The following is a 14,348-nucleotide window of genomic DNA, read 5'->3' as shown; positions in this document are numbered from 1 at the left end:
CGGTTCAGGCAAATGCCGGGATGGTTCCTTTGAAAGGGCACGGCCGATTTCCTTCCCAATCCTTCCCTAACCCGAGCTTGCGCACCGTCTCTAATGACCTCGTAGTCGACGGGACGTTAAACACTCACCACCACCTATCAGAACTTCATCCACTAAGTCTCCTGTGCACCCTGTAAACTCTACCCATATGACCATCTGATTAAGGTCCGTAAAGCTCACAGCCTGGGAGCCTGCAGCCAGGAAAATCAGAGAACAACGTTCCTTTCCACCAAGGGCCGTGGACGGAGCAGAAAGAGACGGACGCCGGGACTCGAACCCCGCGCATGCGTCCCCCCCCCCCTCCCTCCCACCGCCACCACCACCGGCCGATCCATGCCCATCGGGCGATTCCGCGGGCGTGTGATTGGCCGGCCGCGGGAAGCGGAGAGCGGTCCAGCAGAGATACAAGCCCGCGGCCGACGATGTCCCGATCCTAGGTCGGTACGACGTGACCCGCGATAAACACAATCGCCCCATGACGATCTTCAACGACTAAGTTGAAGACAAAATCCCAATATCCATTCCCAAATCCTACTTCTACCCAAATTACCACAACTATCTCGCCAAACCTCAGGCAAGTACCAGACACACACAGAACAATCATCACATCTCACAGACACCAAAAAGTACAGAAATAATCACACACGCAAGTACACAGGGGAGTAAAAGCCGAAAGGCTACAAACTCCCCCTCACACTTCCCCAAAGAGGGGAAAGTAATAGATGAGAGCACGATATCCCGACACTTCGCCTGAAGGTGATGGAGACGCATTCTATCGAAACGTTGTTCCGAGACGACGATGCTACTCGGCTGACAACCCGTGAAGACTTCATATATCTATTACCTCTGTCTTCAAGTGAGTGAACCTCCCCTGTATTTCTGGCCATATGTCGTTAGGATCATTTTATTTCTCCTTTTCGTTTCCTGCTGTTTATTTCCCCCGTGTAGTGGCGCACACGAGCGTCTGACCGGCAAGTGGAGGCGGCCACCTCTGCCACAGTGGTGGGAGACAGACAGCATGAGCCAGACTGAAGGTGTGGGGGTGCTCTGCTCCAGCCGGTCACCGTCCTCAAGCGGACCCACTCACACAACACGGACATGAGAACCCACAAAGTTATTTGATACTTATATTTAAATCTCGAAGAGGCGTATGGAATGAGATAATTACAGCTAGTAATAGCACTATTTGTTCAAGATTTATAGAGGATCAAACTGAGTTAGTTACTAGGTTGCTCACACAAACCGTACTCGGTTTTTGTCCTCACTGATCAGCCTCCTTCATCTTCCTTGGTCCATGTAGTCCTCCCCAGCTAGTCAAATCATACACATATCCACTCTGATTTCGTCAGTCCACCTCGGCCGTGGTCTCCCCCTCGAGCTATTGCCTCTGATATCTTCTTCCACCATCTACCTGGTGATTTGGCCTTCTCGCCGCAGTACGGCCCCGTACAACTTCAGTATTCTCTAATCGTAGCCACTATGTCGAGCGACTTGCACAATTTCAGCAGTTCGCGGTTTTTCCTTTTTCTCCAGTCGTATCCATATTTCATTGCCCCAAAAATCTGCCTCAGAACAACATCCTTAAATGTCATTAGTTTTCTTTCGATCTTGTTATAGCCAGGACTTCAACAGCTTTTCGAGTACTGTCCCAAGACATTTCAGCTCTCTTACCCTTCCAAAGATGTTACCATCTACATTTCAAGGGTTGTCATCGTGCTCTCTGCTCACAACAAGGTAACTGGTCTTATCTATCTTCAGGCTTGCTCCCATTGCCTCTTCCATTAACACTCTTGCCATCTGAACCAGGTCTTGCTCATTCTGTGCTGTTAAAACTACATCATCTGCATAAGCCAGAGTGTGTTGATTCTTCTATCCAGCCGAATTCCTGTCTCCAGCCTTATTACTTTTGCTAGTGCTCTTTCCAGAACCAGAAGGAGAGGGATGGAGAGGCAGTCCCTTGTCACGATCCAGTCTTCATCTTGAACTTGTCTCACATCTTTCTTTTTACCTTCACCATGCATGTTCTCTCTTGCAGACATGCTTGTGCTATTTTTATAAGTTTTCTAGGAACCTGCGCCCTTTCCAGTTTTTTCCATATTGCTTGCCTGTTCACACTATCGTGTGCTTTTCAGAAGTCCATAAAGAGACAGTGCACATCTCTGCGTAATTCCCGTTTCTTTGGTAGCATTTGCCTTATTACATGTAGTTGGTGTATGGCTGATCTTCCCTTCCTAAACCCTGCTTGTTGGAGTTAGCCGCTTCAGCAACAACATGCTCAGGATAAGCTGTGTATAGTAAGGTAATTCCCGCATTGTTGCTGCATCTCATTGTGTCTACTTTCTTTAGTACTGGACAGATTACAGACTGCTTCCATTCTGCTGGGATCCTTTTTCTCCTCAAAATTAAGCTGATTACATGGTATTCTCTCTCTTGTAGGTTATCTCTTCCCTCGATCAGCGTATCTGCAGGCATGCCATCTACTCTAGGTGCCTTTCCTCTCTTCAGAATTTTTATGGCTTCTCCTACGTCTTCCATGCTCGGCAGTTCATTCTCCAGTGTTGGTATCGTTATTCTGACTTCTCCGTCCAATTCTTCTTCTTCTGATGCTGCTGTCACAACGCTGCTGATCATGTCGTCCACATAACTGAGGTTTTAGAAATAGTTTTTCCATTCCTCCACAGCTTTCATTTCATTTATAACCATTCGTCCTTCTCGGTCTTTGATCACGCAAATCCTAGCTTTACGTCCTTCCTTGAAGAACTGACTGTCCTGTGAAAGTCTCTTGTATTGCCTGCTGTTCGATTCTTTTCTGCCAGTGTTATCTTGCTGTTTATATACTATCGCTATTCCGTTCGGAGGACTTTTCTTGCTTCTCTAGCTACCTCCATGTATCTCAGCCTTAATCATTCAGATTGTCCGTTTGTCAGCCATAACATTTTAGCCGCTTTTCTCTTCTTGACTACATGTCTACACTTACCGTTCAACCATCCTCTGCTCCTCCTCCTCCTCTTAAACGGTTGCAGCACTTCATCTGCTGCGTGTTTGACTTTGATCTAGAACGTGGACCATAACTTATCTACATCACCTCGCTCTTCTACTAGAGCAGCAAACTCGTTTCAAATTTCAATTGCATGTCTACCCTAAATGTGGAACTCTTTCAGAAGGTATGTCTTTATTTTCCAGTCAGCATCTCTTCTCCTGTAGTCTCTGCATGCTATCCTTTCACGAACAGTTGTCAGCAGATGATAGTGTTCTGATCCTATTTCTGCATCTCTTTGAGATTTTACATTTTCAATAATACTTCTGTATCTAGCATGCACTAATATGTGGTCTGTTTGGTTCTGTGTTTTTTTTCTGGTGATTTCCACGTTATCTTATAAATAATTTTGCGACGAAAATAGGTACTCATAACCCCTCCGTGTTTTGAAGCAGTCAGGTTGCCTAGTCGCATTCTGTTGTTGTTGGAGGAATCGTCTAGACTCTGTGGGCCAATGGAGGGTCTCAAAAGCTTTCCTTTCCTACTTCCTTACTGGATTCACCTAGGAACTCATTCACAACCTACGAACATATATTGATTCTATGTCTTCGTAGAAACTGTCTTTTTCCTTATTGCCTTTTCTTCTGTAAGTGTATCATATGGGACAACTGTTCTTTCAAAAGTGGACAACAGTAGGAATTAATTGAGGTATGCCAAGGCTAACAGCGTGTAAATTTTAGGCAACAGGTACTCCGTGGGTACCATAACTTTTTCGTATTTCTATACTTACATTTTTTACATAAAAGTAACTACACTATTGCAATCAGGAGAATAATAATGAAGTTTAAAGCCAAACAGCTGCAGTAAAATTTTGAGAATATCTGGAATGTATTGACTGCAGATTATTGTGTACTTAATAGATTCTATCATTTACTGTGTAATCTCTTTTGTTTTTATATACTTCCTTTATTTTAAAATAAATCAGCAGGATAAATTTGTAGGTTTTGGCTCAACTTTTTTTAAATTTTTGATTTTTTATTCTGTAAAAAAGTTATTGTACTTTTAAAAAATTTAGCCTGAGCCCACAATTTTATCCTACTTTCCCAAATTTGTATTTCTGGCTCACTTTTTTCATTTAAAAATTCTAAAAAATATAAATTTTTCTGTAAAATGTGCATAAAATTTTGAGAGAAAAATGAGAAGGATGTTTTTCCTCAATTCCCTTTTTCATGTAGGTAAATTAGCACAGTGCTATGCATTCAAATACCCAGTTCCAACCACTTCTTAAGAAAAATGAATTTTGCTACGACTTTTGCATTTCTAATTCTAACTACTTTTACACAAATCTGGTCAAAAAATTTTCTATCTAACTGGAAGTTGAAAACAAAATGTGTACTACAAATAAAGAGAAATATTCTATTACAGATCTTCTTGGAAATAAAACAGAGCCAACTAATGAAAGATTTGGTTTGTTGTTGCGTAAAGGTAATTTAAATAATAATAATAACAATAATTTTACAAATATTGGAGATTTTATATATACAAAAGGAGAAAAAGTATAGGACAATTTACTCCAATTACAGGGTCATTTTGCAACAACATTACGATTGTAAAAAAACAGATTTTACAGATTGTGAAGGAAGAATGAAAAATAGACAGTTTCTTGTAAAAGAAGCTTGAAAGTTTTAACAGTTTGAGATCTCGATTTTCTAAATTTAATTTGGCAAAACATGGAGTTAAAGCAAAACTTTCTTATTTATTAGATTCCAATACACAAACAATAAAAAGTGTTAGACAAATTATTAGAAAATTATGAAACAAAAATATAAGATCCGCATTGCTAGTCCTTACAAAGCAGAATTAGGTGATGTTAAATTAGATACAATTTTAACAGAATTAACAGAAACTTTAGAAGAATTTGAAAAGGACTATTATTATTTACCAGATTTAGACGAAACTTAAGATTTACAGCCATTTTTAATAAAGAAAAAATGTGCAAACGTATGACTAATAATTGTGATTTTCTTATTCAAGGAGAGTATAAAAAAGATTGTAATGTAATAGTAAACAACGATAATTCTTTAGGAAAAAATTGTTTAACAAGGGTGAATTCTAATTAAAGATTTAAAAATTTAGAATATCGTGCACATATATTTCCTCTGAGCATATCCACGAATAATAACTAAGCATTTAGGCAACAGTCCCGTACCAACCTAGCCAGCACGGTTACAGATGTAGCAACGTACCTCTGAGCTAAAGAACAAGCAAAGAAACGCTTTCAGCATGAGAAACGGTTCCCATTAACTGTAAAAATTTGTAAGCGTTGCTGTGCACAATTACTGTGCCCATTAAATACGGGGTGAATCAAAAAGGACTTCACAATTTTGGATTTGTTGATGTAATTTACAGGATCGGTAGATGCGGCAGTTTGTAGAAAACAACCTCAAGTTTGATTCACGTAGTGCGTCAGTACCCCACTCCACCACCAAAAGCGACAACGTAGTGTACAGTTTAAATGGCTACTTTATCTAAAAAGAGCGTGCTCTTATGTGTTTTGGTTTCATGGAACGAACTCTGTAACGAGTGCTCGGTGTAAGTTTCGAACCGAATACGCTACAGAACCTCCAAGCTTGTCTACAATTTTCTCTTGGCACAAGAACTTTGCTGAGATAGGCTGTTCATGATAAATCACTAGGTCGCCCTCGTGTTGATGATTGTCGAACTGGTTAGGGAGAGCTTCGCCCGCAGTCCACAAAAATCAACGTAACGTTCATCTTGCAAAACTGACATTCAGCAAATGACTGTTTGGCGAGTATAGCGTAGACATTTATACTTGAAACCATACAGGTTCACAATGGCACTGCACATTAGTTATGCAGGTACGTTTGCCCGTTTGGAAGTCTGTGCGGAAATGTTGCATATGATAGAGGACGACGAGACGTTGTTCAACACAATAATCTTCAGCGTTGAGTCAACGTTTCATATCAATGGTACGGTGAAAACTCACAACTGTAGAATATGCGGTAACGAAAATCGACGTACAACCCTGAAACACATCCGTGACAGCTCCGAAGTTAATGTGTTTTGTGCCTTCAGCAAACTGAAAGTGTACGGCCCTTTCTTCTTCACGGAGAAAAATGCCACTGGTATTGCGTATATGGATATGCTTGAAAACTTTTTAATTTCACAGATCGATGAAGATGACCGTTATGGGATGGTTTGTAACCAGAAAGACGGTGGGCCACCTGATTTCCGAGAGGGTGTTCGAGGTTTCCTCGATAATTGCTCGGTGGATTGACAGTGAAGTGCCAATAGTATGGTGACCTCGCTTCCGAGATTTGAGACTACTGGATTTCTTTCTCTGGGGTTTCATTAAGGACTGTGTGTATGTTCCTCCTGTAGCCGACCTGAAAAATCGAATCTACGCTGCCGTTGCACAAATTACGGCCGATATGCCGCAACTGTGGGATGATGATGATGTTTGGTTTGGGAGGCGCAGAACTGCGCGTTATCAGAGCCCGTACAAATTCCCAACCTTTGCTCAGCCGAATCTCGCCATTTTCATGAATAAGGATGAAATGATGAGGACAACACAAACACCCAGTCATCTCGAGGCAGGTGAAAATCCCTGACCCCGCCGGGAATCAAACCCGGGACGCCCTGCTCGGGTAGTGAGAACGCGACCGCGAGACCACGAGCTGCGGACTGTGGGAAGAAACGGATTACCGGTGAGATGTTTGCCATACCACAAATGGTAGTCACATCGAAGGGAAATGACATTTGACACCTTTATGTGAAACGTGAGGTTGTTTGCTGTAAAATAACACATCTACCGACCCGGCTCTGCAAGTTATCTTACTAAATTTCTACAGCATTCCAAAGTTGTAAAGTGCTTTTTGGCTTACCCTGTACTTCTTCCAAGCATATCCACGAATAATAACTGAGCATTTAGGCAACAGCCTTGCATCAACATAGCCAGCCCGGTTACACAGTAGCAGCAAGCTTTTGAATGTAGGAGCGAGCAAACAAACGCTTGCAGCGTGAAAAACGATTCCCATTAACTCTGAAAATTTGTAATTGTCGCTGCGTGCAGAATTGCCCCTGAGCGTTAAATATGAGTCAGGGAAACGGCCGCGCAGGTTATGTTGATCGTAAAGTGTGCAGTGTATACACGCGGCCCACTGCTCGCACCCCACTACTCTATGCTATGCCATATTCTACGCCATAGTGTGCTGTGCTGTTGCACTGCAGCCACGACCCAGAGTTCGCCGCCGTGCTAATGGGTTGCGCATCCGCCGGCTCGTGCCGCGCTGTATCGTCCCGTATCGACTATCGGCGCCTGTCAGATAACGGCGGCGACGTCAGCGTTGACGTGGCGCGCTGCGCCGCTGCAGAGGACGCCGCGCAGACAGAGTATAAGTACCATACCAGCGCGCAGCCGGCGGCAGCCATACCGCGCCGTGTTCAGCAGGGAGGTGGGGAAACGTGGCCAGGAAGCTAGAATTCCTGTGAGCACAGGCCTGTCTGCACAGACAATGTTGACCCCCTCGCGTTTAGCTAATGCCGTTACTTCGGTTACAGTCCTAACCCCCGGTGCACATTTCCCTCACCGCCACACCACGCTGTCTGAGCCTGAGAAAGGGGAGGAGGGGAAACCAAACGTGCCGCATTTAAATGGCAGCGCAACAGTATTCGATACCACTTGGTTTTATATTTCACATTTCTCAATGACATAGACGGAAAACAAAACAAATATTTAATTTTATTTAATTCTTATTGGCGCGCTGAAGACATAATGTAATTTTTGTCTGGCACAAACTGTCGTTACACAGACAGACGGAGACAATTTCGCAGAGTTTTGCACTAAAATTGCCACTTAACTGTGACTTATTTACTTTCATAATCGAAAAAAGGTCTTAGACACAAATATACAGGGTGTTACAAAAAGGTACGGCCAAACTTTCAGGAAACATTCCTCACACACAAATAAAGAAAAGATGTTATGTGGACGTGTGTCCGGAAACGCTTACTTTCCATGTTAGAGCTCATTTTAGTTTCGTCAGTATGTACTGTACTTCCTCGATTCTGATGATCAAATTGTAAATTTTCACAATCAACATGTGTGGGCTGAGGAGAATCCGCACACAATTGTGCAATCACGTCATCAGCACAGATTTTCTGTGAACGTTTGGGCAGGAATTGTTGGTGATGTTTTGATTGGGCCTGATGTTCTTCCACCTACGCTCAATGGAGCACGTTATCTTGATTTCATACGGGATACTCGACCTGTGCTGCTAGAACATGTACCCTTACAAGTACGACACAACATGTGGTTCATGCACTATGGAGCTCCTGCACATTTCAGTCGAAGTGTTCGTAAGCTTCTCAACAACAGATTCGGTGACCGATGGATTGGTAGAGGCGGACCAATACCATGGCCTCCACGCTCTCCTGACCTCAACCCCCTTGACTTTCATTTATGGGGGCATTTGAAAGCTAATGTCTACGCAACCCCGGTACCAAATGTAGAGACTCTTCGTGCTCATATTGTGGACGGCTGTGATACAATACGCCGTTCTCTAGGGCTGCATCAGCGTATCAGGGATTCCATGCGACGGAGGGTGGATGCATGTATCCTCGCTAACGGAAGACATTTTGAACATTTCCTGTAACAAAGTGTTTGAAGTCACGCTGGTACGTTCTGTTGCTGTGTGTTTCCATTCCATGATTAATGTGATCTGAAGAGAAGTAATAAAATGAGCTCTAACATGGAAGGTAAACTTTTCCGGACACATGTCCACATGACATATTTTCTTTCTTTGTGTGTGAGGAATGTTTCCTGAAAGTTTGGCTGTACCTTTTTGTAACACCCTGTATCTATCGAAATATTGTTGTACATTTGAAATCTCATTGTAGAGTCTTGGCAACTCAACCTGAGGAAAGCGGTTTTAACGTAAAAAGATTTCCCACAAAAATTGGAAGTATCCTGTATGACAGTCAGTTACGTCTGAACATGCATCTACATCTACATCTACATGGATACTACACAAATCACAATTAAGACACTGGCAGAGGGTTTATCAAATCACGTGCACAACACTTTTCTATTGTTCCAGTCTCGAACAGCGCACAGACAGAGCTCTGGTTTTCCTCATTTTATTAATATGATCGTTCCTCCCTATCTAGGTCGGTGTCAAAACAGTATTTTCGCATTCAGAGGAGAAAGTTGGTGGTTGAAATTTCGTGGGAAGATTCCTTCACAGTCCGAAGCGCGTGCTCTTGCGGTAGCGTTCTCGCTTCCCGCGCAGGGGGTCTCGGGTTCGATTCCTGGCGGGGCAGGGAATTTCTCTGCCTCGAGATGACTGGGTGTTGTGTTGTCTTCATCATTCATCTCCCTTACGGTCGGAGGACGGCAATGGCAAACCAGCTCCGCTACGACATTGCCTAGCCGGCGGTGCGCGTCTCCTGATTCGTTCCCTACGTTCCTCTGAGTATGGGATCTCATCATTATCATTCCTCCACAGCGAAAAATGCTTTCGTTTTAATGATGTCCACCGCAAAATCCTGTTTCTTGACAGTGACGCTCTCCCCCTTATTTCGTGATAATATAAAACGTGCTGCTCTTCTTTGAACTTCCTCGATGTACTCTGATAATCTTATCTGGGAAGGATCCTGGGCCTCGCAGCAGTACCCCAAAAGAGGACGGACGAGCGTAGTGTACGCAGACTCTTTAGTAGATCTGTTACATTTTCTAAGTGTTCTGTCAATAAAACGCAGTCTTTCGTTCGTCTTCCTCAAACATTTCCTATGTGTTCTTTGCAATTTAAGTTGGTCGTAATTGTAAGTTCAGGTATTTAGTTCAATTTACGGCATTTAGATTTGACTCATTCATTTATCGTGTAACCGAAGATGAACTATTCCCTTTTAGCATTCATGTGGATGACCTCACACTTTTCATTGTTTAGGTCATATGCCAAATTTCGCGCCATGCTATACCTTTTCTAAGTCGTTTTGTAATTTGTTTTGGTCCTATGGTGACTTTACTAGACGATAAACTACAGTATCATCTTCAAAGAACCTAAGAGAGCTGTTCAGATTGTCTCCTAAGCCGTTTGTGTGGATAAGAAACAGCAGAGACCCTATAACTCTACCTTGATGAACGCCAGAAAGCACTTCTGTTTTACTCGATGACTTTATGTCAGTTACTACGAACTGTGAACTCAATACTTGGCTTCTTGTTTCAAACTTTAGACGATATTCTATAAGCATGCAATTTCACTACAAGTCGATTGTGTGGTACAATGTCAAAAGCCTTCTGGATATCTACAAATGCAGAATCAATTTGAAATCCCTTGGCAATAGCACTCAACTCTTCGTGCGTTTCACAAGAAAGATGTTTTCTAAATCTGCGTTGACTGTGTGTCAACAGACTGCTATCTTCGACGTAATTGATAATGTTCGAACACAATGTTGTTGTTGTTGTTGTTGTCTTCGGTCCAAAGACTGGTTTGATACAGCTCTCCATGCTACTCTATCCTGCACAGTCTTCTTCACCTCGGACTACCAACTGCAATACATACTCCTGAATCTGCTTAACGTATTCATCTCTTGGCCTCCATCTACAACTTCTACCCACCATGCTTCACTCCAGTGCTGAAATGGTCAGCCCTTGATGAGTCAAAATGTGTCCTGCCAACCGATACCCTCTTCTAGTCAGGTGGTGCCACAAATTTCTCTGCTCCGCAGTCCTATTCAGTACCTCCTCATTAGTTAAGTGCTCTACCCACCTAACCCTCAGCATTCTTGTGTAACACATTTCGAAACCTTCTATTATATTCTTGTCTAAACTGTTTATCGACAATGTTTTACTTCGATACATGGCTACACTGCATACAAATACTTTCAGAAAGTACTTCCAGTCACATAAATCTATACTCGATGTTGACAGATTAGTCTTCTACTATTTTAGGTGTCTCATTTCCTAATGTAATCCCCACAGCATAACCTGATTTAATTCTACTGCATTCCATTATCCTTGTTTTGATTTTGTTTATGTTAATGTTATATCCTCCTTTCGAGGCACTGTCCATTCCGTTCAACTGCTCTTCCAAGTCCTTTGTTACCTCTGACAGAATTACAATGTCATCGACAAACCTCAAGGTTTTTATATATTCTCCCTCGACTTTAATTCCTACTCCAAATTCTTCTTTTGTTTCCTTTACTGCTTGTTCAACGTAAAGATTGAATAACATCGGGGATAGGCTAAAACCCTGTCTCACTCCCTTCTCAACCATTGGTTTCCTTTCGTGCCTTCGACTCTTACAACTACCATCTGGCTTCTGTAGAAATTGTAAAAAGGATTTTGCTCCCTGTAGTTTACCCCTGTAACCTTTAAAATTTGAAAGAGAGTATTCCAATCAACATTGTCTTAAGCTTTCATTAAGTCTACAAATGCTATAAACGTATGTTTGCCTTTCCTTTACCTATCTTCTATGAGTAGTCATAGTGTCAGTACCGCCTCGCGTGTTCCTACATTTCTCCGGAATCCAAACTCACCTTCCCCGAGGTCGGCGTCTACCAGTTTTTCCATTCCTCTGTAAAGAATTCGTGTCAATATTATGCAGCGGTGACTTAGTAAACTGATAGTTCGGTCATTTTCACACCTGTCAGCAACTGCTTTCTTCGGAATTGGTATTATTATATTCTTCTTGAAGTTTGAGGGTATTTCTCGTCTCATACTACTTGCTCACCAGATGGAAGAGTTTTGTCATGCTTGGCTCTCTCATGCTATCAGTAGCTTTAGCGGAATATTGTCTGCTCCTGGGGCATCATTTCGACTTAAGTCTCTCAGTGCTTTCTCAGATTCTTCAAGCAGTATCATATCTCCCTTCTCATCTTCATCTACGTCATCTTCAATTTTCATAATATCGCCCACAAGTATATTTTTCTTATATAGAATCTCTATGCACTCCTCCGACCTATCTACTGTCCCTTCTTTGCTTAGTACTAGTTTTCTATCTGTGTTATTGATATTCTCGGCCGGCCGCAGTGGTCTAGTGGTTCTAGGCGCGCCGTCCGGAACCGCGGGACTGCTACGGTCGCAGGTTCGAATCCTACCTCGGGCATGGATGTGTGTGATGTCCTTAGGTTAGTTAGGTTTAAGTAGTTCTAAGTTCTAGGGGACTGATGACCACAGAAGTTTAGTCCCATAGCGCTCAGAGCCATTTGAACCATTTTTTGAACCATTGATATTCTCAAAAGGTCTCTTTTAATTTTCCTGTAGGCAGCATCTATCTTACCCATAGTGATATATGCTTCTACATCCCTACACTTGTCCTCTAGTCGTTCATGCTTAGCCGTTTTGCACTTCCGATTTCTTTATTTTGTAGACGTTTGTATTCCCTTTCGGCTGCTTCATTTATTAAATTTTACTTTTTCTCCTTTCATCAGTTACGTTCAACATCTCTTCTCTTACCCAAGGATTTCTTCTACCCTCGTCTTTTCACCAACTTGATCTGTGAAGTTTGGAAGGAGACGAGGTACTGGCAATATGAAGCTGTGAGGACCGGTCGTGAATCGTGCTTGCGTAACTCAGTTGGTCATTCGCTGCTCGGCCGCCGAGCCGGACGGACGTGTGGCGGCAGCGCTAGGAAAGCTGGCATAAACAGCGGCTGTGTGGTTGATACGAAGGTCAGTAGAGCGCTTTGTTTACTTTGCATCTTTCAGTGATTTAAAATGACAAAATGAACGAAATTAACTGTGAAAGAAGATATACGGTTAGATCCACTTTTGACTGGACCTGCAAAAGACCAAAGGCTTTTGAGATCAAAAGGTGGCTTTCAGAAACAGTTAAGATCACAGGAGACGAAATTATTGGCGTTCATCTTTCTTTTGTTTCCAATTCTGTCTTTTTGCAATTGATTTCCTCTGATTTGTGCTCCTCGATAGTTGACAAGTGTGGTGGCAAAATGAAATTTAATCGTGCAGACGGAACCGTTAGTGACGTTCTTGTTTCCCATGCTGGGCTAAGCATTCAAACAGTGAGAGTTTTCGAACTGCCTTTCGAGGTCCCTGCCGGAGCAATCATTGCTGCTCTTCAGCCCTATGGTAGGGTTATATCTAATATTGCAGAAAAATGGTCGGAGCAGTATATGTTTCCGGTTTTGAATGGAGTTAGACAGATTAAGATTGAGCTCTTACGACATATCCCTTCTTACTTGAATATTTGTGGCCATCGCGCTCTCATAATTTATGATGGGCAGCCACGGACTTGTGCGTTATGTAACGCCACAGGGCACGTCAGAAGTGAGTGCAGTAGAAGGCGTGTTCCTCAGTTACCGACTAACGAGGCGGCTGTCCCAGGACAAGTTGTTAGCAAGCAAGTGACGTACGCTGCCGCGGCAGCTAGCCGGGACTCCTGTCAACAGAATACGGCCGAGCAGGCGGGACCATCCGACGCGCGCACGGAAACGGGAAGCACCGCGGAGTTGACTAACGATGACAATCAGAATCTGGCCAGTAATGACGTCACTGAGGGCCCACCGCGCTTGCCCTCTGGGTCTGACAACTCTTCTAACGAGCGACAAGCTTCATCGATAATACCTGATGTAGACATGGTAGAGTACGAAGCGGTAGTTACACACGAAACGGCCAACATCCCAGAGGGGACTACAGTGGATGGACATAAAGAGGAAGTGATGCAACAAATAACTGACAACCACACAGATGACACCACAGCCAGGTTCAGGGAACATCAAAGGAAAAGGGGGGGGGGGGTGCAAGAAGACGAACCAATGACACCACCCATCTCACGTGTCGTAGAAACAGCAGCAACGGCCGACTCCGAAAATAACGGAGCACAAAAATCTTCCGCCACGAAGGCGGGACAGGTGACTTCTCCTCGACCTTCGGTGGAGTCGCCAGGAAGTTCACCAAAGGTTTCACCGAAATCATCAAAAAGTAAGAAGAGACGAAGAGCACATCAAGCTGCAGAGAACTTGGCCCCTCCTTTAAGAGAGCGGCTGAGGAAGATACAGGAGACCGAAAAGAAGGACGAAGATACACAAAAGGAAGCGGTCGGCGAGTCTTCGGATCGGAACAAGAAACAAGAACGGGCTGACACGCCACACGGAACATTTGAACCCTTGCATGACAATACATCAGATATGGACAATGAAACCCGACTTGGACAAGGACATGGACACGACATCACCGAGCCACAATTTAACTGGGCGGACAAAAAAAAGGATCAGACCGATGCAATAGGGGCGGAAGGGGCTTTTGAGGAATAATTTTTTTATTAAAAACTGTCACACCGAACTCTAAGAAGAAA

The sequence above is a fragment of the Schistocerca americana genome, chromosome 4, assembly GCF_021461395.2.
Source record: "Schistocerca americana isolate TAMUIC-IGC-003095 chromosome 4, iqSchAmer2.1, whole genome shotgun sequence".
Classification (NCBI taxonomy): Eukaryota; Metazoa; Arthropoda; class Insecta; order Orthoptera; family Acrididae; genus Schistocerca; species Schistocerca americana.
The sequence above is the reverse complement of the archived record's forward strand: the minus strand, read 5'-3'. Positions refer to the sequence as shown.